This window comes from Sus scrofa, chromosome 15 (assembly GCF_000003025.6).
Source record: "Sus scrofa isolate TJ Tabasco breed Duroc chromosome 15, Sscrofa11.1, whole genome shotgun sequence".
Lineage (NCBI taxonomy): Eukaryota > Metazoa > Chordata > Mammalia > Artiodactyla > Suidae > Sus > Sus scrofa.
The window spans coordinates 32434642-32462412 of record NC_010457.5 but is presented as its reverse complement, the minus strand read 5'-3'; the positions used below and the strand labels follow the sequence as shown (position 1 = coordinate 32462412).

At 41.4% G+C, this 27771-nt stretch overlaps 1 protein-coding gene across 4 annotated transcripts in view; it reads left to right on the top strand.

Moving 5' to 3' along the window:
* The window catches only part of TDRP (testis development-related protein 1), a 60627-nt gene that overhangs the window by 13657 nt on the left and 19199 nt on the right, over positions 1–27771 (top strand).

Here is a 27771-nt window from a genome sequence, read left to right as displayed (position 1 = left end):
AAGATTTGACAGGCTCCCAGAATCTAGTCAGGCTTACTGGTGAAGACCTTTCCCTGTATGTAGCCAGCCCATAAAGACTGGGAGAGGTGGTCATTTTTTCAGGTGCCCAGATCCCACCAAAAAATAATGAGGTGTATGAAGAAACAGAGAAATATGGCCCAATCATAGGGACAAAATAAATATCCAGAAACTGACACTAAAGAATCTTAGATCTCTAAATTACATAAGAATTCTAAATAATTGTCTTCAACTCAGTAAGCTGCAAGACAGCATAGAGAACTATCCATAGTTGTGAAAATGATGCATGAACAGAATGTCAGTATCAATGGGGAAAATATAAAAAAAGAACTGAACAAATTCTGGAGCTGAAGAATAAACTAAATTGAAAAATTCTCTAGGGGGGTTCAACAACAGAATCCACCAAGCAAAAGAAAGGATCAGTGAATTTGAAGACAGATCATGTGAAACAAAGCGAAACAAAGCAACAACAAAAAGAACAACAAAGAGTATAGAAAGCCTAAGAGACTTAGTGGATGTGAACAGGTGGACCAATATCTGCAGTAAGGGAGAACTAGGAGGAGGAAGGGGCGAAAGCATCCCAAACCCAAGGAAGGAAATTAACTTCCAAATTCAGGATGCCCAAAACAGGCTCAAATCAAGACACTGAGTAAAGCTATCAAAAGGCAAAGAGAGAATCTTGAAAGCAGCAAGAAGACAAGTTGTTGCACACAAGGGAGCTCCCATGAGATTTTCAGTGTGTGTGTCTTAGCAATAACTTCACAGCCCTGGAGGAGAGGGATGATAATATTCAAAATGCTGAAAGAAAATAAAAATGCCAACCAAGAAAACTGTATCCAACAAAATTGTCCTTCAGAAATGGGGGATACTAGTCAGGTTCATTACTGCTGAGCCACGAGGGGGAACTCCTCAGAAATGAGGGAGAAGTAAGACCTTCCCAGAGAAATAAAAGCCGAGGGAGTACATCATCACTAGACTTGCGTTACCAGAAATGCTAAGGGAAATCCCTTTAAGTGGAAGTGAAAGGATTCTAGAGGTACCACAAAAGCACATGAAAACAAAGCTCTTTGGTAAAGGTGAATATATAGACAGATGCCATAATGGGGGTGTGTAAATCGATTTTAATTTGGGTTTGGAACTGCAAAGATAAAAAATAACCATAACTCTAAAATATGAAAACGTAATTTGCGACATTGGTAACATAAATGGAGGGGAGATGTAAAGGGGTAGCACTTTTGTATGCGATTGCATTAAGTTGCTATCAGTTTAAAAGATTGTAGAAACTAAATGTATTCTGTAACCCCCACCTATGGAAGATAATAGAAAAGAAAATGAAAAAGGAATCAAAACATGTCACTACAGAAAACCAAAGGATGGAAGCAAGAGCAGAAAGGAGGAAAATATAAACTACAAGACATGCAAAAAAACAATCGACAAAATGGAAATGGTGTTTCCTTGTCAGTAATTACTTTTGGTGTGAGTGGATTCAATTTCCCAATCAAAAGACATAGAGTAGCTGAATAAATTTTTAAAAATAGGTGTGCATGTATCAGACAAAAAAATGAGACAAAAACTGTCACAAGAGGAGTTCCTGGTATGGAACAGCAGGATAAGGATTCAGTTTTGTGTCTGTGGCGGTGTGGGTTTGATCCCCAGCCTCGTGCGGTGGGCTAAGGGTTTGGTGTTGCCCCAACTGTGGCATAGGTCACAGCTGCAGCTTGGATTTGATCTCTGGCCCAGAAACTTCCATATGCTGTGGGTACCGCTGAAAAAGGAAAGAAAGAAGAAGGGAGAGGGAACCTGTCACAAGAAACAAAGAAGGTCATTAGATAATTATATATATTACAGATATATCATCAGGGCTCCCAAATATATGAAGCAAACATTGAAAGAATCAGAGACAAAAATAGACAGCAACATAATAATAGTAAGAAATTTGAATACCCAGCTTCCAAGAATGAATAGAACAACCAGACAGAAGATCAGTAGGCAAACAGACTTGAACAATGATGTAGACCAAGTGGACTTTAGACTATACAGAACATTCCACCCAGTAACAGCGAATACACATTCCCCTCAAGTTTACCTTGAGTTGATGTGTTCGGCCGCAAAACAAGTCTTAAAAAATTTAAGAAGATTGAAATCTTTTGAGCCACAGTGGAATGAACCTGGAAGTCGATAGATAAGGGAAAACTGGAAAGTTCATAGATAAGTTGAAATTAACACACCCTTGAACAAGCAATGGATTAAAGAAAAATCCCAAGAGTAATTAGAAAATATCTTGAGACAAAACAGAAACACAAGACACCAAAATTGAAGGGATGTAGAAAGCAGTACCAAGAGGGAGTTTATAATGGTAGATGTAGTAGTGGGAGTATATAGTGGCAGTGTATAGTTTATATTGGCAAATGCCTATATTCAAAATTGGACCTCAAGTCAATATAGTTATGCTTTAAGGAACTAGAAGAAGATCAAATTAATCTTAAAGTTAGCAGAAAGAAGGAAATCACAAGAATAGAGTAGAGATATTAGAAAAACAATGAAAAAAAAGTCAGTGAAGTTAAGAGTTGTCTTTGAGATTAACAAAATTGACAAACCCTCAGAGGAAAAAAAACAGAAATCAGAAATGAAAGATGTGGTATTACAACTGATACCACAGTAATAAAAAAGATTGTAAGAGACTGCTATAAACAGTTATATGCTAACAAATTAGATAAACTAGAAAATATGAATAGATTTCTAGAAACAAAACCAACCAAGACCAAACAAGAAATAAAAATCTGAATAGATGTGTAACTAATAAGGATTTTGAATCAGTTATCAAAAATCTCCCAACAAAGAAAAACATAGGATCAGATGACTTAACCAGAAAATTCTGAAAACATTTAAAGAAAATTAATACCAATCACTCTTAAACTCTTCCCCCCAATTGAAGAGGAACATTTCCAAACTCATTTTATAAAGCCATAATTACTTTAGTAGCAAAATCAGTAAAAGATACTAGAAGAAAATTACAGAACAGTATCTGTGCTGAATATTGATACAAAAATCCTCAACAGAATACTAGCAAACCGAATTCAGCAGCACATTAAAAGGATAATGCACTTTGATGGAATGGGATTTATTCTTGGAACACAGGTATGTTTCAACATTCAAAAATCAGTGTGTAACATACCACATTTGTATAATGAAGGAGAAGAACCACATAATCATCTCGATGCAAAAAAAGCATTTTACAAAATTCGACACCTTTTCATGACAAAGCATTCAACTGATTATAAATAAAGGGAAAAAACCATAACTAGCCCACAGCTAACATCCCACTCAGGGGTGGAAAAGTGGAAACTTTTCTTCTAAGATCAGTAATAATGCAGGATGCCCATTCTTGCCACTTCGGTTCCATGTAGCACTGGAAGTCCTAGCCAGAGAAATTGGGCAAGAAAAAGTCATTTGAAGGGAAAGGAAGAAGTAAAATATCTGTTTGCAGATGATATGATTTTATATGTAGGAAACTTGAAGGTTACACAGAAACACGTTATAGCTAACAAGCAAATTTAGAGATGTTACTGGATATAAAATCAGTTTTATTTTTATACACTACAGTGAAAATTCCAAAAAGGAGATTAAGAAAAAAAAATCCTATTTACAGTAGCATCATAAAGAATAAAAAACTCAGGAACAAATATAACAGAGAGAAAAAGAAACTATACACTGAAACAAGAAAACATTGCTGAAAGAAATTAACATGCAAATAATTGGAAAGACATCCTATGTTCATGGAGTGGAAGTCTTAACATTGTCAAAATGTCTGTATTACTCAACATGATCTATGGAGTCACTGCAGTCCTTACCAAATCCAGTGGCAGTTTTTGCAGAAATAGAAAAATCTGTCTTAAATATCCTATGGAATCCTAAAGAACTATGAATAGCCAAGATACTTTTTGAATGGCCCTCAGTTTTTTTCTTGAGAAAGAGAAAGCTAGAGACCTCACACTTCCTGACCTCAAAACATATTACACATTACAGTAATATAAACACTATGGTACTGGCATAAAGACAGACATACAGATCTGTGGAACAGACTAGATAGCCCAGAAATAATTCATTTTATGGTCAAATGACCTATGACAAGGGTGATAAGAATACATGATGGTGAAAGAAGAGTTTCTTGAGCAAACGAAATGTAGAAGTCTGGTTATTGACATGCAAAAGTGAAATTGGGCCCTGATGTTATACCATATACAAAAGATAACTCAAAATGAAATTAAAGACCTATACATAAGCCCCCAAACCATAAGACTCTTAGAAGAAAACATAAGCAAAAATCTTAATATTGATCTTACCGGTGATTTAGATACACTAACAAGAACACAGATAACAAAAGCAAAAATTGACAAGTGAGACTACACAAAACTTCAGAGCTTCTCTGCAGCAAAGGAAACAACAGTAAAAAGACAACCTATGGAATGGGAGAGAGTATTTGCAAACGTCTTATCTGCTAAGGGGTTAATATCCAGAATATATAATGAACTCCTGCAACTCAGTGCCAGAACCAAACAAACTTGCCTTTAAAAATAGGCAGAGAACTTGGGTGTACATTTTTCCAAAGAAATATGCAAATCGCCTGTATTCTTTTCGCATGGAAATGCAAATAAGAACCATAATATTACCTTACACATGTTAGGATAGCCACTATCAGAAAAACAAAAAATAAGTGTTGGAAAGATGTGAAGAAATTGAAACGCTGTGCACTGTTGGTGGGGTTACAGAGTGGTGCAGCTGCTATGGACAACAGTATGGAGATTCAGAAAAAAATTTTAAATATAGAACTACCAGGAGTTCCCATTGTGGCTCAGTGGTAACCAACCCAACTAATATCCATGAGGACGAGGGTTTGATCCCTGGCCTCACTCAGTGGGTTAAGGATCTGGCGTTGCCATGAGCTGTGGTGTAGGTTGCAGATGCAGCTAAGGTCCCGCATTGCTATCGCTGTGGCATAGACTGGCAGGCGTAGCTCCGATTTGACCCCTAGCCTGGGAACTTCCATATGCCTAGGGTGTGGCCCTAAAAATAACCCCCCTAAAAAACTACCATATGATTCAGTAGTCTCACCCCTCCCTCCCTCCCTCCCTTCCTCTCTCCCTTTCTGTCAGTAGCCAGGAAGTTGAAGAGGGTATAATGTCCATCAAAGAATGGTGGGTAGAGAAAATGTGGTATATGCATAGAATGGAATAATGTTTAGCTTTTAAAAAGAAGCAAATCCTGATAAGCTTCCACACCAATGAACCTTAGGGATATTATGTAAAGGAAATAGGTCTGTTACAGAAAGATAAATACTGTATGATTCCACTTATGTGAGGTATTGATTATTTCAGAAAGTAGAATTGAGGTGTCAGGTGCTAGGGAAGGCTGAAGAGGAGAGTTCAGTGGGTAGGAGTTTCAGCTTTGCCAGATGATTAAGTCTGGAGCACATTTGCACAACACTGTGTGTAATTAGTACTGTCCTTGCTGAAGACCAGATGTTTGTCTCCCCAATTTCATAGTTGAAACCTAATCCCCAAGGTGCTGGTGTTAGGAGGTGGGGCCTTGGGGTGGTGATTAGATCATGAGGGTGGAGCCCCCATGAATGGGATTAGTGCCCTTAAAAAGGAGGCACCAGGGAACTCTCTTGCATCTTCTGCCATCTGTGAACCAGGAAGGGGGCTGGCCTGTCTCATCATGCACTGAATCTGCAGGTACCTTCATCCTGGGCTTCCAGCCTTCAGAGCTCTGAGAAATAAATAGGCAGCTGGTCTGTTGTGTTGTGTGTGGCATATCCCACACGAAGACAGTACTGTCTACTTAGAAATGGGTAAGATGGTAAATTTTGTATTATTATTTTTACCATAATAAAAAATGGGGTACCCAGGCTACCTACACTTCTCTCCAGCCGACTCAAAGTAGGGGCCACATGCTCTCCCGCTAGGGTCAATAATTTGCTAGTGCAGCTTACAGAAACTGAGACAGCAGTCTACTCAGTATTACAGGTTTATAAAGGATAAAATGCAGGAAGGGGCAAGGAGCAGGGTGCCTGGGGAGGGCCGTCCTTGACCTCTGTAGATACACTGTCTTCCCACAGCACCTGTGCTATTACTAACCTGGAAGCCCCCAAACCCTGCTGTTTAGGGGATTTTACAAATGGTCCTTACCTGGGTTTGATAGGTTGAGTCACTGGCCCTTGGTCATTGACATCCGTTTTAACCTTCCTCTCCCAGGGGTCAGGGGAGGGGATGGGGTAGGACTGAAAGTTCCAACTGTACAAGTTTGTTTTCCTGGTGACCAGCCCCCATCCTGAAGCGCTCTAGCCCTGCCCCCCCCATTGTGTCATCTTATTAGCACACAAAAGACTAAATTCCAAGGCTTTGGTGGGGGGCTTTGTGCCAGGAAACAAAGACCAACTATTTATTTACTGTACCAAACCCTCAAATTAGACTTTTTATTAAAATAAGTGTTTTCTTTTAAAACTTTAAAAAATGATAAAATCCCTCAGTTTTCCCCTGAGTCTTTCTTCTTGCTTTTATGCTTAGAAAGGCATTTCCTTCCTTGAGATCAGATTCTTCTAGTTCCTTTATGGCTTCATTTAAAAGGAACAACTCTTTCATCTGTGTGGAATTTATTTTCCTGTTGGTTGGGAAAATAAGGATTTAAGGGATTTTTTTTCCTCTCAAAATAGACAACCAGTTGTCCTAAAAACTTAAAAAAAAAAAAAAACCATTCTTAGTGTTCTCTTTGTGGCTCAGGGGGTTAAGAACCCAACTAATATCCATGAGGATGCAGGTTTGACCCCTGGCCTTACTCAGTGGGTTGAGGATCTGGTGTTGCTGTGAACTGTGATGTAGGTCACAGACATGGCTCAGATCCGCGTTGCTGTGGCTGTGGTGTAGGCCGGCAGTCTCAGCTCCAATTCAACACATAGCATGTGAACTTCCATATGCCGCATTGACACCCTAAAAAGACCAAAAAAAAAAAATCCCTCTTTTATCCTCTTTATCACATCACTCCTATTATAAATGCTATGCTTTAGGGTTTGTTGGTTTTTCCATTCTGTTCTCTTGAATTCTGCTGTGTGTTCTTGTTCCATTCCACAGTTTTACTTCCTCAAGTTTTATAATGTATTTACTAAGTGGTGGCTCAAGTTGCCTTTTATTAGACTTTTAAAAATGTCTTCCTTTTTGTAAATGAAAAGTGTTACCTGCCACATCAGTAAACAAGGATATTGCAGCCTTCAAACCACTGCAGCCGCCCTTTGGAGACTCACACTGCTCTGGCCAAGCCCTCAGCCCCTGCAGCTGCTCGCTGTGGTCCACCCAAGGGAACTGTGGCTGGGAAAGCCCAGGATGCTGGCCCATAAGCTGAGCTGCATATCAAAGGAATGATTTCAGTGAGCCCAGGCTCTTGTATCTTCCCATGCAAAGAAGAGCGCTCAATTCCTTAACTTGAGATACCTGTTTTTCTTTATTTGACCATTATTTAACCTTTTAAAGTTCTCACCACCTGGCCTTTGTTGCACAAATTCCTGTACATCCTGGCTCCTCCCTTTGGTGCAGTCCCTCATTACTGAGGGGCTGCCTCCTGGGCTTGAAGTCCTCAGAAAGTCTACAGAATAAAATATAATTCTCGGTGATTAGGTTATACATTCTTGTTCAGTCATTACTTTCCCATTTACTTTTTATGTGTATGCATCTTCTTGAGCTAGGTTATTTATTTATTTATTTTTTTAGTATGACTTTATTTTATAGAGCACTTTCAGGTTCACAGCACAATTGAGGGTGGGGCACAGATTTCCTATGTACCTGGGCCCCCTGACCCTCCCCCATGCACAGCCTCCCCCATGATCACCATCCTCACCAGATGGTGCACTTGCTACAAATGATGCATCTATGTTTTTTGTTTGTTTGTTTGTTTGTTTGTTTTTGGTCTTTTTTGCTATTTTTTGGGCCGCTCCCACAGCATATGGAGGTTCTCAGGCTAGGGGTCGAATCTGAGCTGTAGCCACTGGCCTACGCCAGAGCCACAGCAACGCAGGATCCGAGCCGCGTCTGCAACCTACACCACAGCTCACGGCAACGCCAGATCCTTAACCCACTGAGCAAGGGCAGGGACCGAACCCGCAACCTCATGGTTCCTAGTCGGATTCATTAACCACTGCGCCACGACGGGAACTCCTGATGGATCTATGTTGACATGTCACAAACACCCAGAGACCATGGTTTACACTGTGGTTCATTCTTGGTATGTATGGTCTTTGTGTTTGAACAATGGATGGTGACACATATCCATCATTGTACTGTCACATAGAGTATTCTCAAGGCCCTAAGAATCCTCTGTGCTCTGCCTGGTCATTCCTCCCTTCCCCAGTACCTGAGTTCTACCTTTTCCAGAATGGCTTAGAGTTGGAATCGTACAGTAGGAAGTCTTTCAGATTGGTTTCTGTTACTTGGTAGGTAATATGCATTTTAAGTTTTCTCCATGTCTTTTCATGGCTTGAAGGTGCATTTCTTTTTTAGCTAAATAATACTCCATTTTTTGGATGTATCAAGTTTATTCAGGTTATCTTGGTTGCTTCCAAGTTTTGGAAATTAAGAATGAAGCTTATGTAAACATCCACATCAGGTTTGTGTGTCACCATAAGTTTTTGACTCCTTTGAGTAAACACTAAGGCATGTGATTGCTGGACCTTGTGGTTAGAGTATGTTTATTTGTATGAGGTTCCAAAGTGGGATTCCACAGTGACTGTGCCATTTTGCTTTCCCACCAGTTCCTGTTACTCCACATCCTCACCAGCATTTGATGTTGTTGGTGTTTTTCTTTTGGCCGTTTTCATAGTTGTGTAGTAGTTTCTAACTTTTGTTTTAATTTGCAGTTTCCTGAAGACATGATATTTGTCATCTTTTCATATACTTACTATATATCTTTTAGTTAATGCTTTACTGTTTTCCGTGAAATAAATGTGCAGTGTACCCCCCTGATATTTATTTTGTGAGTGCACAGACGTTCGCTAAGGCTGGGACACCACTTGGAGCTGAGGTCTTTGATTAATCACTTTTGAACCTGAAATTGGAACACAGGTGCAGAAGAGAAAATAGAGATGAGAAAAGAGGAATTCGTGCTTTTGGTTTCAGTGCTTTTGGTATCAGTCTTCCTTGTGAAGGTCTGTTCAGGTCTTTTTGGCCCCCCCCGCCCACGGCCCTGCCGTGCCCAAGACATAGGGATGTTCCCAGGCCACAGGTTGAATCCAAGCTGCATCTGTGATCTTTCCCCAAGTTTTATTAAAGTGTATTTGATCTACAAGGTCATGCTCACTTCTGCTGTACAACAAGGTGATTCAGTTATATGTATACACACATCCATTCTCTTTCAGATTCTTTTTGCTTTTTTAGTGCTGCAGTCGTGGCATATAGAGGTTCCCAGGCTAGGGGTCTCATCGGAGCTACAGCTGCCGGCCTATGTCACAGCCACAGCAACGCCAGATCCAAGCCACATCTGTGACCTACACCACAGCTCATGGCAATGCCAGATCCTTAACCCACCAAGCGAGGCTAGAGATCAAACCCATGTCCTCATGGATACTAGTCAGGTTCATTAACCACTGAGCCACGACAGGATCTCCCTCTTTCAGATTCTTTTCCCACACAGATCACCGCAGAATATTGGGTAGAGTTTTCCGTGCTGTACAGCAGGTCCCCATTGACCAGTCATTCCATATACCTCATTGTGCACCTGCCAATCCCAAACCCTCAGTCTGTTCCTTCCTCTCCCACTACCTGCCCCCTTTTGTAACTGTAAGATTTTTTTTTTTTTCGTCTTTTTGTCTTTTTGCCTTTTCTAGGGCTGCACCCGTGGCATGTGGAGGCTCCCAAGAGAGGGGGTCTAATTGGAGCTGTAGCTGCCAGCCTACACCAGAGCCACAGCAACTCAGCATCCAAGCCATGTCTGCAACCTACACCACAGCTCACGGCAACGCCGGATCCTTAACCCACTGAGCAAGGCCAGGGATCAAACCCGCAACCTCGTGGTTCCTAGTCGGATTCATTAACCACTGAGCCACGACGGGAACTCCCCTAACCAAAAGATTTTTTAAGTCTGTCAGTCTGTTTCACAAATTCATTTGTATCCTTTTTTTATTTAAAAATTTTTTAATTTTTTATTATTTTAATTTTTTGTTATAGCTGATTTATAGTGTTCTGTCAATTTCTACTGTACAGCAAAATGACCGAGTCATACATATATATATATATACATGTATACATTCTTTTTCTCATATCATCTTCCATTATGCTCCATCACAAGTGACTAGATACCAGTGCTATACAGTGGGATCTCACTGCTTATCCACTCCAAATGCAGTAGTTTGCATCTATTAACGCCAAACTCCCAGTCCGTCCCACTTCCTCCCCCTCTCCTCCCCCTTGGCAACCACAAGTCTGTTCTCCAAGTCCATGAGTTTCTTTTCTGTGGAAAGGTTCATTGGTGCCGCATATTAGATTCCAGATATAAGTGATATGATATGGTATTTTTCTTTCTCTTTCTGACTTATCTTCACTTAGTATGAGAGTGTCTAGTTCCATCCATGTTGCTGCAAATGGCATTATTTTGTTCTTTTTATGGCTGAGTAGTATTCCATTGTGTATATGCACCACATCTTCTTAATCCAATCATCTGTGGATGGACATTTAGGTTGTTTCCTTGTCTTGGCTGTTGTGAATAGTGCTGCAGTAAACATATGGGTGCATGTGTCTTTTTCAAGGAAAGTTTTGTCCGGATATATGCCCAAGAGTGGGATTGCTGGATCATATGGCAGTTCTATGTTTAGTTTTCTGATGTACCTCCATACTGTTTTCCATGGTGGTTGTACCAATTTACATTTCTACCAGCAATGCAGGAGGGTACCCTTTTCCCACACCCTCTCCAGCATTTGTTTTTGGGGACTTATTAATGATGGCCATTCTGACTGGTGTGAGGCAGTACCTCATAGTAGTTTTGATTTGCATTTCTCTAATAATTAGTGATATTGAGCATTTTTTCATGTGCTTGTTGGCCATCTGTATATCTTCTTTAGAGAAATGTCTATTCAGGTCTTTTGCCCATTTTTCAATTGGATTGTTTGTTTGTTTGCTGTTGAGTTGTATAAGTTGTTTTTATATTTTAGAGATTAAGCCCTTGTCAGTTGCATTGTTCGAAACTGTTCTGTAGGTTGTCTTTTTTTTTTTTTTTTTTAATGGTTTCCTTTGCTGTGCAAAAGCTTGTCAGTTTGATTAGGACCCATTGGTTTATTTTTGCTTTTATTTCTGTTGTCTTGGGAGACTGACCTGAGAAAACATTTGTAAGGTTGATATCAGAGAATGTTTTGCCTGTGTTCTCTTCTAGGAGTTTAGATGAAGATTTTAAAACTTGTTGGAAATATTTTCTTGTAGCTACCTGTTATCCAACAGTGATTTACCTGTCATGAAAGTTTTCGAGAGATACCCTTGAACATGGAATAAAAGTTCCTTAAAGATAATTATTTTTTGGTTTAGAAAATTTCAACTTTTCTTGGTTTGATTATTTGCTTTAATACCCTTTGCTAATTATGATGGTAATAGGTATTAAAAGGCAAAAAATGAGGAGTTCCCATCATGGCTCAGTGGAAACAAATCTGACTACGGATTCGTTTTGAGGATGTGGGTTCGATCCCTGGCCTTGCTCAATGGGTTAAGGGTTTGGTGTTGCCCTGATCTGTGGTATAGGTCACAGACACAGCTTGGACCTGGCGTTGCTGTGGCTGTGGCATAGGCCAGCAGCTACAGCTCTGATTCGACTCCTAGCCTTTGAACCTCCATATACCATGGGTGTGGCAAAAATAAAAAGGAAAAAATTAGGTGTAAGAAAAGTTTTAAAGAAAATAAGTCTTCCCTTTTTTTTAAACCCAGAAGTAACCATTATTAAACCATTTTAAACCCAGAAATAACCATTTTATTGTCAATTTTTTATATATGTAAATATTTTACGATAAAAGGATTATGCTACACAAATTTTTTCTTAAACCTTTTTTCTTTTTAATATGTTATAGGTGCTCTTACATATCAAGAAATATAGATCTCTATTATATTTAATGGCTTGATAGTATCTATTGTGTGGCTCTGCCATAATTTAATTAACTTCTCTCATGATGGCATTTAGGTTGATTCCATTTCTTCTTTATTCTTTTGTGAAAATATTTCCAGAATGTGCTTCTGAAAGTCTATACTATTTTGTACTGTCAACCTTGTAAGAAAAATATTCATTTCTCTGTATCCTTGAGAAATTAGAGAATTATCAAATATTTTCCCAATTTACCTTTTTTTTTTGGGGGGGGCACCTCCCTGCATATGGAGTTCATGGGCCAGGGATCAGATCCTTAACCCCCTGGGTAGGGCTGGGGATTGAACCTGTGTCCCAGGGCTCCAGAGACACCACTGATTCCATTGTGCCACAGCAGGAACTCATCAATTTACCTTTTTTAAAAAAAATTTTTTTGCTAGGTATTTTATACTGATTGAAATGGAAATATATCCTTTTTTTAGATTCCACATATAAGTAATATCATATACTGTGTTTGTCTTTCTCTGTCTAACTTCCCTTAGTATGATAATTTCTAGGTCCAACCACATTACTGTAAATGCCATTATTTCATTCTTTTTTATGAATGCCTGATCCTTTAACCCACTGCTCCAGGCCAGGAATCAAACCCTCACCTCTGCAGTGACCCAAGCCATGAAGTCAGATTCTTAACCCACCACACCACAGCAGGAGCTCCTTGCCCATTTTTAAATTGGGTTCTCATTTTCTCATTGTTGACTTTTAAGAGTTCTTTGTTTATTTTGGACAATAGGCCAAATACCTGATAGGTATGTCTCTTGAAAGTATTTTCTTCAAGTATATGGATTTTCTTCTCCTTTTCTTGAATTTTCATCTTTTTTTTTTTTTCTTTATATTCCACACTCCTAAGGGCATGTCTTACTGCCAGTAGTGGCCGTGGCTCACTGTGGAGGGGCTTGGGGAGAAGCAGAAGGGCTTAGATCCGATCTTCTGAGGCCCATGTGGCTTGGAGTAATAGCACATTCTGCCCCCACCCTACCTAGAAATCTCTCTGTCAGACCATTTCTTTAGGTCATTTCTGGAAATATAATTTGTTAAGGTAACTACCTGTAACTTTTTTTTGGACATTTAAAATATTCTTATCTTGAGAATAGCATTTTTTCTACTGTCTTTAACTGCAGTAAAGCTATTTAATTTTGTATACCTATTTTATATTCAGCCATTTCATTAGGCCTAACAGTTCTTCATTTGATGTTTTTCCATTTTCTAGTTATATGGTCTTTGCCTAAGTAATAATAATTATATTTTCCTTTCCAGTAGTTTTGTTTGTTTGTTTGTTATTTGGTTTTTGTTTTTGCTTTTTTTTTCCTTGGCCGCACCACGGCATGGGGAAGTTCCTAGGTCGGGGTTCGAACCTGCACCACAGCAGTGACCTGAGCCACTGAAGTGACAATGCCAGATTCTTAACCTGCTGTGCTACAAGGGGATTCCCTCTTTGCATGTAATTTTAACTCATTTCTGTTCTATGCCTTGTATTGATTAGAACTTACAGGATAGAAGTTCCTTAGTGACCTAACAGTTAAGGATTTGGTGTTGTCACTGCTGTGGCTTGGGTTTGGTCTTTGGCTGGGAACTTCTGCATGGCACAGGCACTGCCAAAAAAACAAAAAACAAAAAAAAACAAACTTACAGAGTAATATTGAGTAAAAATGTTAGAAAGCTGCCTTATCTTTTTTCTGACTCTACTGGGTTATGCTGGCTAGAATATAATTTTTTTTCTTTTTGACCATGGCCACTGCAGTGACAACATCAGATAACCTAACCTGCTGTGCCACTAGGGAACTCTGGCATCATTTATTTCAATAGTACTTTAAACATGCTAATATACACAATATTTTAAATGCCTGTAGTTTTATTCAGCGAGGGAGAGTTCATAGTATCACAGATAGTTTTTTGGCTGGCCAAGAGATTCATTAGTGAGCATTTAAAATCATCGAAAATGGATCAGGAAATATATTTAAAATGAGGATGGTGGAAGGACTTGTCAGATTTAATCCCACAGCTGTCTCATTAGGAAGAGGTCAGTGTTGTCTGTGTTTAATGAAATTCAAGCTGCGTGGGCCTAGGTAATTGCCGCTAGGCTGCAGATGGTAAATGGGGCCCTGACCTTCATTCCTGCTGTCTATGGTGACTTTATTCAGAAGTATTGGCTGAAGTGTAACAAAATCTGAATTGTAAAACTTTTCCATTTCTAGACTTTTTTTTTTTCAGGACAGATTCCATCAAGATCCAGTTCCTTCAACTTAAAAATGAGAATCTTAATTTTACTTAGCCCTTCAGGCCCAGAAGCAGCTATTCTCAAACCTGTTGGTGGCATCCCCTCTGAGGACCAGGGGAGGGTAGCTCTGTGAGAGCTGGTGCATTTGGCTCAGGCAGCTTGTGTTCTTGTCCTCAGGTGGGACAGCTTCTCTGGGAGTTGGAGGGCTGGTTTTGCCCATTTCACAGTGTCAGTAGGGACTGCCAATCCCTGTAGCCACTTAGACCAAACAGTCCATTTTGCTGATGTGGATCTTCTAGCAGCCAAACAGTTCCTTGCATTTACACACGGAGGCTAAGGTACTGGATTTCTGGAGACAGCTGGTGAGGCAGAGGCATCCTGGACCCCGGGCTGGAGCAGAGGATGTTGCTCTAGAGAAGCGCTGAGGACAGTGACCTCCTGCCCATGCATTGCTGTGGTTGTGGATGGTCTAGAGAAGCTAAGGCATATTGGATTCTCTGTTGTTTCATTGATCTGTTTATCATTCCATTTGCCAGTATTACACTCTTGATAACCGTTGAAAGGGGAAATGTGAGTCCTTCCGTTTTGTTCTTCTTTTTCAAGATTATTTTGACTACTTGGAGTCTTTTGTGATTCCATGTGAATTTTTGAATCAGCTTCTCAGTTTCTACCAAGAGGTCAGATAGGATTGCACTGCATTGAATCTGTAGATCTGTCTGGTGGGGGGATGGGGTGGGGAGTATTGCTATAGTAACCATGTTGTGTTTTCTGATCCATAAAAATATTTTAAATTTATTCAGACTTTGTAAAAGTTTATTTCAATCATATTTTGTAGTTTTCAGAGAAGATTTTATTTTTTTAGGGCTGCACCTATGGCATGTGGAAGTTCCAGGGCTAGGGGTTGAAATGGAGCTGCAGCTGCAGCTGCAGCTGCAGCTGCTGGCCATAGCAACTTGGGATCTGAGTTGCATCCGAGGCTTGTGGCAGTGCCTGATCCTTAACCTACTGAATGAAGCTAGGGATCAAACCCGCATCCTCATGGATACAATGGTTCTTAACCCACTGAGCCACAATAGGAACTCCACAGAGAAGAAATTTTGAACTTTTGTAAAATGTATTCCTAAGTTTTCTTTTTGATGTGTTCATAAATGAGATTGTTTTTTTTACTTTTTTTTTTTTTTTTTTTTTTTTTGTCTTTTTAGGGCTGCATCTGCAGCATGTGGAAGTTCCCAGGCTAGGGGTAGAATCAGAGCTGTAGCTGCCAGCCTACACTACAACCACAGCAACACCAGGTCTGAGCTGCCTCTGTAACCTACACTGTAGCTCATGGCCACGCCAGATCCTTAACCCGAGGCCAGGGATCAAACCCAAGTCCCCATGGACACTAGTCCGGTTCATTACCGCTGAGCCATGACAGGAACTCCCTTATTTATTTTTTTTTAATTGTCCATTTCTGGAGTATAGAAACGCACCTGCTTTTTGCATAAGATCATGTATTCTGTCTCCTTGAATGGTTTATTTTAATAGGTTTTTAGGGTATTCCTTAGGATTTTCTATGTAAAATATGTCATCTGCAGATAGAAATACTGTACTTTTTCCTTTCCAATCTGGATTTTTTTTCCTTTCCTTTTCTTGTTTAATTGCATTGCTAGCACCTCAAAACTGTGCTGAATAGAAGTGGTGAGATAGGCACCCTTGTGTCATTCCTGATCTTACAGGAAAAGTTTACAATATTTTATAAAAAAGTTTGATGTTAGCAGTGACTTTTTCATTATCAGATGGAGGAAGTTCTCTTTTAAAAAAATCATTGATTTTTTTAAAAATAGCATAACAAAGCAAAACAAACTCTTAAAACTTATTGCTACCATACTTAGAGCATACCATGACAGTTTTATTATAGCTAAAGTGTATGTCAGTTATACTTGAAACTGAATGTTGTGTCTTCACTTTAATTCATTTCAAATTGCTTCTGATTTCCCTTTTGAGTTCTTGTTTGACTCACTGGTTATTTAAGCATGTGTTGTTTAATTTTAATTCCATGTAGTTGTGAGATTTTCCTGCTGCTGCTGCTGCTGCTTCTTTTTTTTTTTTTTTTTTTTTTTGCTGCACCCACGGTATGCAGAAGTTCCTAGGCCAGGAACTGAACTTGCGCCACAGCAGTGCCCCAAGCCACAGCAGTGACAATGGCAGGTCCTTAATCTGCTGAGCAACCTGGAAACTCTTAATTTATTTCATTCCTCTGATGTCAGAGGCTACTGTGAGTAATTTTATCCTATTAAATGTACTGAGGTTTGTTTTATGATCTAGCATATGGTCTGTGTTCCATGTGCACCTCAGAAAGATGTGTATTCTCCTGTTGGAGGGAGTATTTTATTGATAGCTATTAGATAAGCTAGTTTGTAGTGTTTTTCGTGTCTTCTGTCTAGTTTTAATTGTTATTGATGGTGGCATACTGAGGTCTCTTATTGTTGGACTTGCTGGTTCTCTTTTTATTTGTCTATATTTTGGCTTCTTGTATCTTGTTGTTGTTGTTGTTTTGTCTTTTTAGGGCCACCCTTGTGGCATATGGAGGTTCCCAGGCTAGAGGTCGAATTGGAGCTGTAGCCACTGTCCTACACCACAGCCACAGCAATGCCAGATCCTTAAACCACTGAGTGAGGCCAGGGATCCAACCTGTGTCCTCATGGATCCTAATCATATTCATTTCCGCCGAGCTATGACAGGAACTCCTTGTTATATTGTTGTTATGTGCCTATATGTTTTGTTTTGTTTTGTTTTTGTCTTTCTGCCATTTCTTGGGCCGCTCCTGTGGCATATGGAGGTTCCCAGGCTAGGGGTCGAATTGGAGCTGTAGCTGCCAGCCTACACCATAGCCACAGCAACGCGGGATCCGAGCCGCGTCTGCAACCTACACCACAGCTCACGGCAACGCCGGATCCTTAACCTGCTGAGCAAGGCCAGGGGTAGAACCTGCAACCTCATGGTTCCTAGTCGGATTTGTTAACCACTGAGCCACGACGGGAACTCCATGTGCCTATATGTTTTTAATTGTTATATCTTCCTCTTGATAAGCTATACATCATTATAAAATAATTACCTTTGGTAACTTTAAAATACTTAATGTTTATTTTAATTACTGATATGGCCACTCCAGCTTTTTTTGTAATTGCTGTTTGTGTGACACATCTTTTTCCTTTTACCTTCAATCTGTTTTTACCTTTGAATCTACAATATGTCTCCTGTAGGCAACATTTAGTTGGATCACTTTTAAAACTCTGGTATGGGGGTGTTCCCATCATGGCTTAGCAGTTAACAAACCCGACTAGCATGCATGATGATGCAGGTTCAAGCCCTTGCCTTGCTCAGTGGGTTAATGATCCAGTGTTGCCTTGAGCTGTGGTGGGGTCCCAGATGTGGCTCAGATCCCGCATGACTGTGGCTGTGGCTGTGGTATAGGCTGGCGGTTTCAGTTCCAATAGGACCCCTAGCCTGTGAACTTCCATATACTGCGGGTACAGCCCTAAAAGTACAAAAAAAAAAAAAAAATTCTGGTATGGGAGTTCCTGTTGTGGTTAAATGGGTTAAGAACTTGACATAGTATCTGCGAGGATGCAGGTTTGACCCCTGCCCTTGCTCAGTGGGTTAAGGATCCAGTGTTGTTGTGGTTGTGGGGTAGACCTGCAGCTGCAGCTCCAATTTGACTCCTAGCCTGGGAGCTTCCATATGCTGCAGGTACAGCCCTAAAAAGAAAAAAGAAAAAAAAAATCCAGTATGACAAACTTTGCCTTTGATTGGATTGTTCAATCCATTCACATTTTTTTAATGATTTTTATTTTTTCCATTATAGCTGGTTTACAGTGTTCTGTCAATTTCCTACGGTACAGCAAGGTGACCCAGTCACACATACATATATATACATTCTTTTTTCTCACATTATCATGCTCCATCGTAAGTGACTAGACATAGTTCCCAGTGCTATACAGCAGGAGCTCATTGCTTATCCATTCCAAAGGCAATAGTTTGCATCTATTAACTCCAAATTCCCAGTCCATCCCACTCCCTCCCCCTTGGCAACCGCAAGTCTGTACTCCATGTCCATGAGTTTCTTTTCTGTGGAAAGGTTCACCTGTGCCATCTATTAGATTCCAGATATAAGTGATATCGTATGGTATTTGTCTTTCTCTTTCTGACATATTTCACTCAGTATGAGAATCTCTAGTTCCATCCATGTTGCTGAAAATGGCATTATTTTGTTGAGTAGTATTTCATTGTGTATATATACCACTTCTTATTCCATTCATCTCTCTTTGGACATTTAGGTTTTCCATGTCTTGGCTATTGTGAATAGTGCTTCAGTGAACATGCGAGTACATGTGTCTTTTTCAAGGAAAGTTTTGTCTGGATATATGCCCAGGAGTGGGTTGCTGGGTCATATGGTAGTTCTATGTATAGTTTTCTAAAGTACCTCCATACTATTCTCCATAGTGGTTGGTTGTACCAGCTTACCTTCCCACCAGCAGTGTAGGAGGGTTCCCTTTTCTCCACACCCTCTCTAGCCTTTGTTATTTGTGGACTTATTAATGATGGCCATTCTGACCGGTGTAAAGTGATACCTCATTGTAGTTTTGAACTGCATTTCTCTAATAATCAGTGATGTTGAGCATTTTTTCATGTGCTCGTTGGCCATCCCTATATCTTGTTTGGAAAAATGTCTATTCAGGCCTTTTGCCCATTTTTCAACTGGGTTGTTGGCTTTTTTGCTGTTGAGTTGTATAAGTTGCTTGTATATTTTAGAGATTAAGCCCTTCTCAGTCACATTGTTTGAAACTGTTTTCTCCCATTTCATTCGTATTTAATAGTATTATTGCTGGAGTTGAATTTACATCCGCTATTTTTTTGTTTTCTATATATCTCATTTCTTGTTCCTTTATTGCTCCCTTACTGCTTTCTTTTGCATTAAGTGTATATATTCTTATTTGGACTGAGTCATGCAGAAGTTCCTGGGCCAGAGATTGAACCCATGCCACAAGAGTGACAACACCAGATCCTTAGCCCACTGAGCCACAGGGAACTCCAGGGGTATATTTTATTTTATTAGTTTTTTCTTTTTATGGCTACACCTGCAGCATATGCAAGTTCCCTGGGCTAGGGGTCAAATTGGAACTGTAGCTGCAGGCCTACACCACAGCCACAGAACACTGGATCTGAGCTGCATCTGCAACCTATACCACAGTTTGTGACAAGCTGGATCCTTAACCCACTGAGCAAGGCTGATGCCAGGGATTGAACCCCCATCCTTATAGAGACAACTTTGGGTCCCTAACCTGCTGAGCCACATTGGGAACTATATTGAGGAGTATAATTTTTTTTTTTTTTAAGGGCCGTACCCATGGCATATGGAGGTTCCCAGGCTAGGGGTCCAATCAGAGCTACAGCTGCTGGCCTGTGCCAGAGCCACAGCAATGCCAGATCCTTAACCCACTGAGCGAGGCCAGGGATTGAACCTGCGTCCTCATGGATGCTAGTCAGGTTCATTAACCATTGAGTGGCAACGGTAACTCCCAGGGGTATAATTTTTAATGTGACATTTTAATACCTTACTATTTTACCATCTGTAGTCATTTTTTTAGTCCAATACAATTTTACTCCCACCCATCTCTTTTATGCTGTTATCGGCAGATAAATTACACTTGCATTACATAGGCCCATCATTACATTATATACATATTATTGTATACACTTTTAAAAAGTTCTAAGAAGTAAAAGAAAGTACATTTACATTGTGTTTTATAATTACATAATTCTTTTTCCAGTGCTCTTTGTTTTTTCACCTGGATTTGAATTACTATTTAGAGTTAACTTGCTCTCATTCTGAAGAGCTTCTTTTATTGTTTCTTGTAAGACAGGTCTGCTAGCAACAAATTCTTTCAGATTCGCTTATCTGGAGAAGTTCTTATTTCATCTTCACTTTTAAAAGTTAGCTTTGTTGGAAACAGGATTTTTGTCAGTTTTTCATTGAATGCTTTAAACATGTTCCCCTCTGCCTTCTGGCCTTCATTGTTTCTTCTGAGTCAGTTCCTAATCTTACTGGGGTTCCTGGGGAAGTGACTAGTCGTTCTTCTGTAGTTTTCAAGACTTTCTCCTTGTCTTTGTGTGTGTAGTAACGGCTGTGTCTGATCTTTGTCCATGATTCCTAGCACAAGGTTCCAAACTGGGATTTCCTGAGGGTCAGGAGTCGTTATCATGCTCAGGACATGACTCATGGTGGCCCCTCTGTAGCCTCAGGGTGGGGGTTGGACACCAGCAAGGCCAGGCATAGGATTAGAGGTTTGGGATTTTCAGCGACATCACCCTCAGGAATGGAGAGGGCTAGAGATTGAGTTCTGTCACATGGCCAGTGATTTAATGAGTTGTCATGTCTATATAATGAAGTTCCAATAAATAGTCTTGACAGGCAGCTCAGTGGAGTTTCAAGGTTGGTGAACACATTAATGTGTGGTGAGTGTGTATGTGAGACCAGCTGGCTCTGCATCCGCAGGGACACAGGGACAGGGCAGGGCAGCTCTCATTCCCTCCCAGGCAACCCTCCTCTGCCCTCCCCCCATTAATCTCTTCACTTGGCTGTTGCTAAGTTGTTAATACTATAATAAACCTGTGATCATAGGTACAGCACTCTCCTGAGTTATAGGTGTTCTTTTTAAAATCACTGATCTGATGGTGTTGTCGGAACCTCTGAGTTGATACCTGTTTGATCAGAAGTGAAGGCAGCCTTGGGCCCCTGAGGCGGGGCTGGTGTCTTCTGTACAGGCTGAGCCTTCTGTGGAGTCTGTGAGTAAGTCCTGGTGGTTACCAGCAGGATTGGATTACGGTAAACCAGTTGGTGTGACCCAGTTGGGGGTGAAACAAAACACTGTTCATTGTGATCTTTGTGTTTGTGGGTCTCTGTGCCTCTTTCTTTTTTTGTGTGTGAGAGATATTTATTTATTTATTTATTTTTGTCTTTTTAGGGCCGAACCCACAGCATATGGAGGTTCCCAGGCTAGGGGTCCAGTTGAAGCTATAGCTGCCAGCCTACACCTCAGCCACAGCAACGTGGGATCCGAGCCGTGTCTGCGACATATACCACAGCTCACAGCAATGCTGGATCCTTGATATACTGAACAAGGCCAGGGCTCAAACCCACATCCTCGTGGATGCTAGTCAGGTTCGCTAACTGCTGAGCCAAGATGGGAACTCATGTGCCTCTTTCTTCAGAGTGTGTTGAGCTTCCTGGATATATGGATTTTTGTTTTTCAATTATTTGGGGAAATGTTCTATTATATATTTGATTTTTTTTTTTTTTTGGCTAATTTCTGGTACTTCATCTTGCAATGCTGTTGTGCTTGATGTTATCACACATTTTTCTGAGGTTCTTCATTTTTCTTCATCTTTTTTCCTCTCTGGTTTTTGGCTTCAAGTTCAATAATTTTTTTTTTCTTTTCATGGCTATATCTGCGGCACATGGAAGTTCTTTAGGGGTTGAATTGGAGCTGCAGCTGCTGGCCTACACCACAGCCACAGCAATGTGGGATCCAAGCTACATCTGTGACCTACACCACAGCTTGTGATAACACTGATCCTTAACCCACTGAGCAAGGCCAAGGATGGAACTGCATCCTCATGGACACTGTCAGGTTTTTAACCCACTGAGCCATAGTGGGAACTCCTCAAGTTCAGTAATTCTTAATTCTCCAAATTAAGACCTCCTGTTGAGCCCCTACAGTGAATTTTTATAATTTCACTTACTGTACTTTTCAGCTTTAGAATTTGCACTTGGTTCTGTTTGGTCATTTCTGCCTCTGCTCCCATCTTCTGCTTGGTGCTGCTCTGCCTTCCTTTACTTCCTCAATGGTGCTTCCTTCAGTCCTGTGCACCTGTTTATAATGACTGTTTTGTAGTGTTTTTCTGTTGAACATCTGGTTTGCTCTCACAGTCAGTTTGTTGCCCACTTTTTGGGGGGTCTTTGGGTCATACTTCCCCCCCTTTTTGGCTGCTTCAAACTTTTTCATTAGAAAATGGACATTTTATAAGTTTGTACCTTTAGACCTCTTCCACCCACTGCCCCCATCCCCCCTCTGCCTCTGGCATCTGCCACTCTTCTCCCTGTGAGCTGGGTTCTTGTTTGTTTTGTTTTGTTTTTGATTGCCCATGTAACTGAAATCACTGAGCATAATGTTCTCAAGGTCCATCCATGTTGCCAATGTCAAGATTTCACTTTTTATGGCTGAATAATATTTGTGTAGAGACCATATCTTCTTTAGCCATGCATCTGTCTGTGCACACTTAGGTTGTTTCCATGCCTTGGCTGTTGTGAATAGTGCTGCAGTGAACATGGGGTATATATATATATATATATATATATATATATATATCTTTTCCAGTTAGTGTTTTCCTTTGGATCAGTATGCAGAAGTAGAATTGCTGGATCATTTGGTAGTTCTGTTTTTAATTTTTGTCTTTTTAATAGTAGCCATTCTCACAGGTATGAGGTGATATACTTTTATGGTTTTAATTTGTATTTCCCTGATAATTAGTAATGTTGAACATCTTTTCACATACCTGTTGGCCAACTGTATGTCTTTGGAAAAATGTCTGTTCAGATCCTCTGCCCATTTTTTAAATCGGATTTTTTTTGTATTGAATTTTATGAGTCGTTTATGTATTTTGGATATTAGCCTTTTACTAGATGCAAGATTTGCAAATATTTACACCCCTTCTGTATTTGCCTTTTCATTTTTTTGATGTTTTCCTTTCCTGTGCAGAAACTTTGGTATAGTCCTACTCGTTGCTTTTTGCTTTTGTTGTCTTTGCTTTTGGTGGTGAATCCAAAACATCATCACAAAGACTGATGTCAAGGTGCTGCCTAGGTATGTTTTCTTCCAGGAGTTTTTGGTTTGATTTTTGTTTTTGGCCTTGCCTGGGGCAGGTGGAAGTTGGTGGGCTAGGGGCTGAACCAGTGCCACAGCAGCACCCGAGCCGCTGCAGTGGTAACATTGGATCCTTAACCCACTGAGGGAACTCCCTCTTCTAGTTTTATAGTTTCCTGTCTTACACTCAAGTCTGTAATCTGTTTTTAGTCAGTTCTTGTTTGTGCTGTAAGGTAGTGGTCCAGTTTTATTCTTTTGCATGTGAATGACCAGTTTTCCCAGCACCACTTATTGAAGAGACTGTTCTTTCCCTATTCTGTATTCTTGGCTTCTTGGTTGTAAATTAACTGATCATACATGCATGGATTTATTTCTGGCTTCTCTATTCTGTTCCATTGATCTTTGTGTCTGTTTTTATGCCAGTAACACACTATTTCACTACTGTGGCTTTATAATATAGTTTGAAATCAGGGAGCATGTTACGGGCAACTTTGCTCTTTTTGTCAAGATTGTTTGGCTATTTGAGGTCTTCTGTGTTTCCATATACATTTTAGGATTGTTCTGTATTGCAGCAACTCTGGGTATACATCCCACCATTCCTTTTACTTATGTTTTCATTCATTTATTTATTGCTTTGTTTAGTATCTGGCTGGATTATTTAGTGGGGCTGGTTCCATGCCCCCACCTCATCAGGGTGCAGTCTGGGGTGTGCCCACATCACCTGGGGTGACAGTGGGCAGGGCCGGCCCCCCCATCCTCTTTCCCTGTCAGTACCCAGCTCTTAACCTACCCTGGCTGCCAGCTGGTTGCTCTGTCATTTTCAGTAATCCTCAGGGGCATAAATGGCTTTAACTGGCTCCTTGATGGAAGCACTTCTGAGGGCCCTGTTGGATCATTGCTACGGCCTCCAGGGTGCCTCGTGGCTTCTCTTTCCCAGCTCTCTCCTGCAGGCTCCTGCTCAGCCCAGCCCAGCCTCAGTCCTCTCCTGGTTGCCTTTCACAGCCTCCCTGTGCCCAAGAGCCCTTAGTTTTAATTCCTCTGTGCTCTGTTGCCCATGCACTTGGTGCCTTTGGCCCCAGGTGCTCCTGTGCCTCCTGTCCTGCGCTCATAGCCATCAGCCTCCATCTTTGCAGCCTCTGTGCCACAGCCTCTGTCCTTGCAGCCTCCAACCAGGCAGCCTCAGTCCTGCAAACTCTGTCCCAAGGCCTTCCTCCTGGCAGTCTTTACTGGCAGCCTCTGGGCCAGGCTCCAGCCTCTCTGAGTGGTCCCCACTCTAGGAGCTGAGCACTTGGTGAGGGGTGGGCAGCAGCCTGGGCCAGATCACCAGTTGAGTCTCTGTCCCTCAATTGGGGGCCGGTTTGAAGGAGGGAGCTGGGTCGGGGGCACCACACTGCTGCTGGCAGCTCCAGCCACAGATGCTCACTTGCCCTTTGTACATTTTCTTAATTGCTCAGTTTTCAAATATCTGTAGATGTTCTAGAGTAGGTTATCTTTTATTTACTCTTCACTCAGGAGCATTTCACCCAGAGGCTTTGGATGGTTGTGGTTCTGTTTGTTCACACTTTTCAGTAGTTTCCCTGGGGAGCCTCCCAGTCTTCTCAGGCTTTACAGGTGGAAGTTGATACTTGCCTTAATTTTTAAAACTCCATTTGAGAGCGATCGTGTGGCAGGCAGGGGCAGGGATTGGGCTGTAAGAGGTCAGTGTGGCTGCCCTCCCATTGTCTGTTACTTGATTTGCTCATTACTTGGTCTAAGTCATGTGCTCCACCTCCTCCTCCTTCCAACAGGCAGTGTTTCATACAGAAATGAGTGGAGAGGGTGATGCTGTGGGTGGGGGCACAAGATGCAAGCCTTGTGTTACTTTTGCTGTTGGCAGCATTCTCCCAGCGTGCAGAGAGGATGTGGAAGGAAAAGGTGGGCTGGGTGGGGGCACTAGGGGGCCAGTTTAGCCAAGAGGCCAGCAGCCTCTGCAGCAACTTGGTGGTTGTGGGGGTTAGCTCTGCTCTGGGGACAGACCCCCATTTCCATCAGTTCTGAAACTGTTTAAAATTAGTGTTTAGGATTGGTGCCATTCAGTGTATTTAAATACCTTTGATCATTTCAAAAGGAATGAGGGATTGAGTTAAGACGTGGGTTTTTTTCTTTATCTGTTGTTTTTGTTTTTTCTGGCTTTTAGGTTTACACAGTTACCTTTTAAGTTCATTTGCAGTAGTTGGTTAGAATATGGCTGTGATGTGTAAACACCAGCTACCTTTGGACTGGGTTTTACTTGTGTTTATTTTAGCATCTTTCTGCAATTTGGAATTCTTCTGTTTTGACTCTTAGGAAAAGTTAGGTTCTTACTACTGTTTTTAGTAGTATGATTGCAAATATCTAAAATTTTAGAATTGGTAATAATTACATGATTGCTATTGGTTAATGATCATCCAGCTGTGGGAGTAGAGAATTGAATCTAAACATTTGGTAGGGTTATGGGCTATTCTGTCACTTCCATCCTGGAGCACACTGTGTGCAGACAAGGAAGCCAGGGAGGAAACCAAACACTCATGGCCCTCCTTTCTGCTCTGCAGCTGCTGCTGCTCACAGGCACCCCTCTCTGGCTGTGCAGGTGGGCAGGAGGGTAAGCATGGGAACTGCGATGCCCCAGACTGTGGAGACCAGGAGACCTAAGGCTCCCCCAGCCCTGCCCCCAGGACAGGGTTGGTAGTGGGGAGGGAGCAGGAAAGCTACCCACACAGGACCTGGTGTCCAGGCGCTCCCTGCCGAGGCCTCTTCCTTCCAGGACTCACTTCCTTTCATGAATTCTGTGTGTTTGCAGAAGTCTGGCTTTGAGATTAATCACTTTTCTTTTTTTCCAACCTGAGCCTCCTTGACATGTTGGTTATCTGATTACACTGGCTTTCGTCAGCTTTTATGTCCCCATTGCTGTGACTGGAGAGGGGCTTCAGAGGCCATGGGAAATGGGAGGAGTGAATGGTTAAGTTCATCTGTCTGAAATGTTTCTAGCAAAAAAGTCCCTGTATTTTGGATTCTGGTTGGCAAAGTGATGGATTATGTTTCTTCACTGGGTTTGCTTGTTCCAGTTTCTTACAAACAGGAGAGAATTTTTTTTTTTTTTTCAGCCCACAGCATTTGGAAGTTCCCAGGCCATGGATAGAACCCACACCACAGCAGTGTATAATGCCAGACCCTTAACTGCTAGCCACTGGGGACTCCAGAAGACAGATTTTAAGCATTTTTGTAATAGTCTGATTAGACTGCTATAACGAAACACCACAGACTAGGTGGCTCAAGCAGCAGAAATTTGTTTCTCACAGTGCTGGTGAGACCTCTTCCAGGATGGGGCCATGTCTGCACGTGGAGGGAGCTGTGGGGGCACTCTCATCTCTTCTCTAAGGGCACCAGTCCCCTCTCAGGAGATGTACCCTTAGGACCTCATCACCTCCCAGAGACCTCCCTACCCAGCACCATCACATCGGGGTTTAGGATTCCAACATGTGAATTTGGGGGAAAACATACATTTATCTTTTTCTTTTTTTTTTTTTTTTTTGTCTTTTCTAGGGCTGCACCTGCGGCATATGGAGGTTCCCAGGCTAGGGGTGTAATTGGAGCTGTTGCTGCGGGCCGACATCAGAGCCATAGCAACGCAGGACCCAAGCCACATCTGTGACCTACACCACAGCTCATGGCAACGCCGGATCTTTAACCCACTGAGCGAGGCCAGGGATCGAACCCGAAACCTCGTGGTCCTAGTTGGATTCGTCAACCACTGAGCCTTGACAGGAACTCCTGGAAAACATACATTTAGACCATAGCCTTCAATTCTATGAGGAACAGCATTCTGCCCTTCTTTTTTATTTTTTATATTTATTGGAGTATAGCTGAGAATGGTTGACTTGAAATGTTGTACTAGTTTCAGGTGTACAGCAGAGTGACTCAGTCATCCATACAAGGATATCCATCCCTTTTCCCACACAGGTTAGTATAGAAATTATTGAGATTTTCCCATTCCTCCCTTCTCAGGACTCACTGGCCTGCGTGATGACCTGTTGTTAAAGCCCCCTGGCAGAGTACCCATCGTGGCTCAGAGGAAACGAATCTGACTAGTATCCATGAGGACGCAGGTTCGATCCCTGACCTCGCTCAGTGGGTCAAGGATCTCATGTTGCTGTGGCTGTGGCTGTGGCCAGCAGCTGTAGCTCCGGTTCTACCCCTAGCCTGGGAACCTCCGCATACTGCAGGTGCGGCTCTAAAAAGACCAAAAAAAAAAAAAAAAGAAAAAGCTGCCTAGTACTTAGGGATAGGCAGTGCACTGACTGGATGATCCTTTCAGATCAGTGTACAGAATACTGTCTTCAGAGCAGCCAAGTGAAGCATTAACTGTTTCTCTACTTAACCTGCGGGGTTTCTGTGGTGTATTGTCGAGAGCCATCCTGTCAGCGAGATGGACGCCAGCGAGGGAGCCACTTCTGT